Source organism: Chelonia mydas, chromosome 14 (genome assembly GCF_015237465.2).
Source record: "Chelonia mydas isolate rCheMyd1 chromosome 14, rCheMyd1.pri.v2, whole genome shotgun sequence".
NCBI classification, from domain to species: domain Eukaryota; kingdom Metazoa; phylum Chordata; order Testudines; family Cheloniidae; genus Chelonia; species Chelonia mydas.
The window spans coordinates 30180673-30188216 of NC_051254.2; the positions used below are offsets into that span (position 1 = coordinate 30180673).

The window sequence follows — 7544 nt, forward strand, 5'->3', positions numbered from 1 at the left end:
GGAGGTGCAGAGGATTTGATTCGCCACTGACCAAAACACAAGTTAAGACTAAGGTGGGGTACACTTTATGGTGCAAGTTGAATGGTTTAATTAAGGGGCTGTAGAGCTACCACCCTCCATAAAATGACCTACTTATGAACTTGGAAGTGCATTGAAACCCATGTGGATTTATATCTTCCTTCTAAAAATGGTACTCTTTTAAAGAGTCTGAAATAGAGCTTGTGAGGCTATTTTGGGGTTATTTGGTCAAGGGGTTCCCAAAACATACCCCCAAATACTCTGCTTTTATCATTTTCAGATTTTTATAACACTTTGTTTTAGAATTAGGTATAGCAGATTTAAATTAAATCTCAGGAAAAACTTGCTAACTGTAAGAACAGTAGGACAATGGAACGGTGTCTAGGAAAGTTGTGGAAGCTCCTTCACTGGAGGTTTTCAAAAGGAGGCTGGATAGCCATCTGTCTTGGATGATTTAGACACAACAAATCCTGAATCTTGGCAGGGAGTTAGCGTGGATGACCCTTTTGGTCCCTCCTAACCCTTTGATTCCCTGAAACAAATCTAGGCTTCTGACCGTCCAAAAATGTGTCCCATTGGACTGCCCCTGAGATCAGCTTTTCAATGGCATGAAAGACCAGTTTAGGAATATCTCAGAACGTAGTGAGCTGCCAAAGTTTTAGTATCTATGTGAGCAAATGTTTCCTCAGAAACTCCTTTGTCAAGAAGAAAAAAGAAAAGGAGTACTTGTGGCACCTTAGAGATTAACCAATTTATTTGAGCATGAGCTTTCGTGAGCTACAGCTCACTTCATCGGATGCATACTGTGGAAACTGCAGAAGACATTATATACACAGAGACCATGAAACAATACCTCCTCCCACCCCACTCTCCTGCTGGTAATAGCTTATCTACAGTGATCATCAAGTTGGGCCATTTCCAGCACAAATCCAGGTTTTCTCACCCTCCGCCCCCCCACACACACAAACTCACTCTCTTGCTGGTAATAGCCCATCCAAAGTGACCACTCTGTTTACAAGAACACCCATGGCACCATGTACTGATTTGAGGGAATAGGCAGTGTTCTTTGAGCTCAGGGACAAGGAGTTCATTCCTCTGCTCAGGTGATTTGCATGCTGTGCATATTGGCACTCTCAGCTTGCCTTTCTACTTGGTGTGCGGGTGGCACAGATGATAGTGAGCCACCCCATAGGACAGCTGTGAGGGGAATCTAAGTCTCTGCTGCTCTGGCTTATGGGGTATTTCACGGTTACAGAGCCTGAACAGAGTCCAGCCTGTACTCTAATCTCCTAGCACACTCTTGGGGTGAAGACCTATTGTCTAATACCTCATCTTGAGAATGGGGACCCAGTGTCTGACTGCCTAGACTCTCTGGGTGCAGTGCTGACACCTCAGCCTCCCTCATGCTTAAACATGCCCTTTCCCAGAACCCCACCCAAAAGGTTTGCGGCTCCTGGGTTACAGTTTAACTCTCAGGGGCACACCATAGTGGTGTTCCTGCAACAGATCAGGATTCCTGTGTCACCCAGTGGTGCCCTGCTCTCACTCTGGGCTGTACAGTGCATACAGAGAAAGGCCAACAAATACTTTATTTATTTAATGGTTATGGGTAGACAGCTTAGAAAGATGAATTCCGACAGAGGAGCAAGAAGGTCAGAGGTGCTGGCATCTTACAGAGAAATCAACAACAGCTAGGAAATGTTACACTGGACAATGCTTTCTTACCACATTACTCTGGGCAGCCTCGTCTATGGGAACTGTAGTGTGAGCTCTGTGCTGCTTGGATCTGTCACACATCTCACAGTTGGGATCTGATTCTTCTCACAGAGCAGTTTGAAATCTCGCCCTTGACTCACACACTCTCCCTTCTGGCTCTTCTTGCTTTTGTAAACATGAGTTCTTCCCTCAGGGCTCCTATTACTCTAGGCCCCGCCTGTAGCTGGTAGCAGAGGCATGGTCAGATAAAGGGCATGGCTCAGATGCCACACTGTGCCAGCTCCTGGTGCTGGTTTGGCCAGAAGTTCCTTTGCCCAGCAGTGTCATTGCAATGAGGATGGGAGAAGTCTCGTTCTGATTCCTCTCCCCAGGACTTGGTGATTCAGGCTCAGCTCAAATGGTGCTTACAGTCTGTAGACACCAGATCCTTGGAAGCAGCTTCCACTTGGAGATTTTTGGCTGAGCTTAGAGATACCCTGGGATCTCTCTGCAGAGTGGAAAGAATCACTATCCAGAGCCAGTAATGGAGCAGCAATTAGGCACGTCCCCTCCTGCCACAGGCTTGTTGTTACTCAGCTGGAATCCCCAGACAGCTGTCCTGAGAACCTGGTCCCTCTGGCATTGTGCAGGAGCAGATTTAAAGAGACATACCCTGGAAGCCAGTGATCCAGGATGGTGCAGCCTGGACTTTGTGCAGTAACAGGATGGGAATCAGAATCATAGAATATCAGGGTTGGAAGGGACCTCAGGAGGTCATCTAGTCCAACCCCCTGCTCAAAGCAGGACCAATCCCCAATTAAATCATCCCAGCCAGGGCTTTGTCAAGCCTGACCTTAAAAGCTTCTAAGGAAGGAGATTCTACCACCTCCCTAGGTAACGCATTCCAGTGTTTCACCACCCTTCTAGTGAAAAAGTTTTTCCTAATATCCAACCTAAACCTCCCCCACTGCAACTTGAGACCATTAATCCTTGTCCTGTCATCTTCTACCACTGAGAATAGTCTAGAACCAGCATATAAAAACTGTAAAGTTTCTAACCTGAAGGTTTCTGCCTTTTCTTTTCTCCTTCCAGATATTCCTTTTCTTTCCTCTCACTTGATTTCACTTTCACCCTTTGCCTTGCTTCTTTCTTTCTACTGTATCCCCTTCCCTTATTATTTCAAATCTTCCATTCTCCTCCTCTTTCCTCTCCCCAGCTGCCCCGCCTATCTTCCTCTTCTTGGAGCACAAGAAAAAAAGATTACCTCCAGCTATAAGGAAACAAAGGACATCTCATCAACCAGCAGTGAGGAAAAACTGTCTCTGACCCTAACAAAATGGAATGAGATGGCATTGCAGTACAGAGCTGAGCAATCAGCCAGTAGGTCAGGAACTGACAATAGTGACAAAGGAACACAAAGGATCAAATGCTAAACCCCTCTCAGTGGCTGAAAGTTCATCTGGTGGCAGGTCACGGGCCACTGTGGAAGGTGCTGGAATCTCAGCCTGGTCCCTAGTGGGGCAGGTATCACCATCATACACAGATATAACTAGCAAGGCCTGCACTGACTGGTTCCCTTTGTCATCAGTCTCAGCAGCAGAGGCCAACGACTCAATGGCTAGTGGAATCAGAACTTTCATCTCAGCTTTAGAGAGAGATTTTCCCCAGGTCAGGGTTGAAGTCCAATGGCTGTGGGCAGCGTGCATGAGGGGAGTTGGTTACAGGGCTCGTGCACTGCACAGTGTGTGGGATAAACAGATACGTCCAATCCCCTAGGCTCTCAGGACACTTGTCTGTTCGAGCTGCAAGATGGTGATCTGGGAACAGACTGAGGAGACCTGATAGTGTCTGGGGAGCAGCCACCTGGGACCAGGAGTGGAAACTCAACTGTGGTGGGAAAGGAGCAGTGACTAGACATGCTACTGCAGATATACTTAGTTCAACTGGGTACAATGCTGTTGACTGAAGTTATGCCAACAATCAAAAACCAGTATAATTACATCACTTGTGCATGTTCACACAAAGCTTCTTCCGCCGGCAGAGCACGTCCACACGTAGTGCTCAACAGTAAGAGCCGTGCACTGTGCGTAGCTATCCCACTGTGCTACTCAGCACCTTCTGCAGCCAGGAGCTGTGGGAACACAGAGTGGATCGCAGCGCGCCATGAGTGCAGGCTCAACGTCCCATGATGCAGTTTTTCCCACCCTATCATTCCATGGGCTTCCAACTGTGTTTCATGGCATTTTTCAATGGTCCCTGTTTACTGTGTGCCTGCCATCTCTCTCTGAAAGGATGGATCCTGCACTGCTCTCTACCGTTGTGGTCACTGTTATAAACACATCATGGATGGTCATGCAGCATATCATGGACTCCCAATCTGGAGAGGAATCAAGAGTTCCCTGACCTGCTGTGTGCCATGGAAAGGAACAACACAAGATTACTTTTAGCATTCATGGAGCAGCTGCATATGGTGGATCGTCGCTTCTGGGCTCGGGAAACAAGCACTGAGTGGTGGGATCATATTATGTAGGTTTGGGACGATAGGCAGTGGCTGCAGAACTTTTGGATGTGGAAATATGGCCAGTTGGTGAAGCTTCCCCTAGGGGAATCTATCCCCCTGTCCTGCCCCTTCCTCTGGTGGCCCTACCCAAGCTCTGCCCTGCCCCACCCCCACTCTGCCCCACCCCCTGCCCCTCTCCACGCCTTGCCCATGCTCCATCCCATGGCCTGCTACCACTTGGCCCCCTCGCCTGCCCCTCACCGTCACTCCTCTTGTCTGCTGAGGAGGAGAGGAGCAAGCAGAGGGCAGAGGAGGCCTAGGGGGAAGGGGTGGAGCTGTTCGGCCACCTTCCCACTGAAACCCTCTTCCCACTGCTTGCTGTCACCATTCACTCCTCTCCTCCTACTCAGTGAGCAGTATGTGGTGGGGACCTCAGGGCAAAGGGCAGGGCAGAGCAGAGACAGGAAGGGGTGGAGTGAGGGCAGGCCTCAGAGGGAAGAGTGGGGCCTCAGGGCGGAGTGCAGGCATGGCCATGGCCCAGGTGTCGCTGTTCACATGTGGTGGGTCAGCAGTTTTGGGAGGCTTAGCCTCTCTTGGCCTACGATACCTGCCGTCCTTGTGTGGAAAGTCATCTTCATGGAACTGTGTGCAGAGCTTGCCCCAGCACTGAAGCACAAGGACACCAAAATGAAAGTTGCCCTCTGGGTGGAGAAGCACATGGTGATCACTCTGTGGAAGATAGAGACTCCAGACTGTTACTGGTTGGGCATGAATTAGCTGGGAGCTGGGAAGTCCACCACTGAGGCCACATGAATGCAAATTTGCAGGGCCATTAATTGCATCCTGCTATGAAGGACTCTGACTCTTGGCAATGTGCATGAAATAGTGGATGGTTTTGTGGCATTGGGATTCCCTAACAGCAGCAGGGCGATAGATGGCACACTGTAATGGTCCCTCGCTTTCCCATGGTGAGGGAGGCCACTCAGTCCGGTCCCGTCTGGCCAGGACCAGAGTCCGCAGGACAGTCAAGAGCTCACAATAGGACTGAGCGACCAACAGTCACAGGCCAGCTTTAGCCTGGGCTTGGGAGGCTCAAGCTGCCAGCCCTTAAACAGGGTCTATAACTGAACTGGGACCCGGGCTTGAGGAGGCTCAGGCAGCCAGCAACAAACAGTCTCAGGGCTGGCTTTAGCCTGGGTGGGGCTCAGGCAGCCAGCAAACAAACAGTCTGCAGGTGGGCTGGGGCCTGAGTTTGAGGAGTCTCAGGCGGCCAGCAAACAAACAGTCTGCAAGGGTGACTGGTAAAGGAGGCTCCTTCTCCAGAGCAGGAGCTTCTCAGGAAAGTGTAGGGAGTTAGCCACCCAGGGTGGGGTGGCAGGGGGACGCGGCCCCACCCTACTCCACCATGTCCCACCCCAGGGCCCTGGCAGGGGCAGGATCGGCTGCCCCTGCGTCGGTGGGGATCCAGCCGCAACACGCCGACTGAGCCACAGCCCCTGGGGCTGCCCCTGGGCTACTTCCTGCCTCCCCGGGGGTTGGTACCTGTGGCCTTCAGGCCTCTTCCAGCTCCTCGGGGTACACAGCAGCAGGCTTTCTGGGTCAGTTGGCGTAACAATCAGTGAACCCAAGTTCCCGGGTTCCCTGAAGACGTTCAATGAGTGCTACTTTTTCACCATCACTCCCAGGATCTATTTTCCATCCAACTCCACACTCACCCCCACTCTCCCACTGTGGGCCTGTATACAAAATCAAACTGCCTGCCCAGGTATCCGGTTACTGAACAGAACTGCCCCAGCACAGCTAACACCGTGGCATGGTTTGCAGTAGAATAAAGTTCTGATAAACATTCCCCCTTCCCCCAAGTCTTGCAGGGTCCCACAGATGCCCTGTGCAGCTAAGGGCACAGATGGGACCTTCATCAGTTCTGTCTGTACTGAGGATTCTGAGAGCCACATGTGCTTAGTGGCTCCCCCAAAACAACAGAGAGTGCAGGGGGCACCCACACCCAGAGATCGGCACCACCATGTTATGCGATGGACTCTTTGCAAAATTACTGTACTTAGTGATGGATATTGGGGGAGGGGGGGGTTATGTCATTCAGTCATTCAACGTTTTTTGAAAAATTATCACGGACCTCAAAATTTTTACCATGGACACTTGGGTCTGTGAATGGACACATTGCCTACCCCTGTTCACACCTCTCCCAACACCATTCCTCCCTTCCCTGACTTCAGCTTTCTCTGTTCCTGGATCCCTCCCTTCTGCCCACTCAGCCCTTCCCTGGGATCTCCCCATCCACTTCTCAGAGCTCCACCTCCACATACTGGTCTCTTCTCTTTCATTTCTGCAAGGGGCTCTTCCTACTTGTTGCCTTCCCCCCCTCCATTATATACCCCTCCCCCAAGTCTTCCTCTTGTGATCTGGGCTCTTCACTTCCTACTGCTGCAGCCCCCCGTCCCACTCCACCCTAGTGTAAGCAGGGGAATGGTCCCACTATTGTGGGGAACTTTCCTGGCTTATACACTACCCTGATGGAATTGACTTGAGAAAGGATATGAGTCTTCACTCCTAGTCCCTTTACACAGAAGCCTGCCTAACCTCAAGGGCTCCCCTTCCACTCTCCTGTGTGGCAGAGTCCTCATAACCCCCAACATCACTGGGCCAAGGATTCCTGGGGGGCTTGACCCACAATCTTGTCATTGTCACTTAGGACAAAGGCTAGAGTGTCCCCACTCTGAGGTATTCTCTCCACTCTGGACACTTCCCTGACCCACTGATCATTATATACATTTCATAGCAAATACAATTTACTGAACAGCAACAAATTAAAAAATATAAAGGTGTAACAATGCTGCCTTTGGTGGGACACTTCTGAGAGTTTCAATTTAGGACAAATTGCTTCAAGCAGGGGAATTACAGCCCAAGGTTGGGGTTTCTCCACTTCTAAGGCACACCAAACCCAGCCAGTCAAAGAGGACTTTGGTTTCACCCCACTGGTTAACCATAAGTCATACAAGCAATTCCCTTAGACACTCCAGTTTCCTAGTATCACCACCAGTGCCACTCATTATGGGGACGAATGGTTATGAAAACCAATACCCCAATAAAAGAAAAAAGGTTCTCTCGATCCCAAAGGACCAAGCCCCAGACCCAGGTCAATATAAGAGTTAGATCTTACCCACAAATCACGCTGTTGCCAATCCTTTAGAATCTAAAATCTAAAGGTTTATTCATAAAAGAAAGAAATATATATGAGAGCTAAAATTGGTTAAATGGAATCAGTTACATACAGTAATGGCAAAGTTCTTGGTTCAGGCTTGTAGCAGTGATG

The 7544-nt window shown here is 49.9% G+C and overlaps 1 protein-coding gene across 1 annotated transcript in view; it reads left to right on the plus strand.

Annotated features, from left to right (window-relative positions):
* The window catches only part of LOC119567445 (maestro heat-like repeat-containing protein family member 1), an 850842-nt gene that overhangs the window by 664024 nt on the left and 179274 nt on the right, over nucleotides 1-7544 (plus strand). The gene's annotated exons all lie outside the window — the stretch shown is intronic.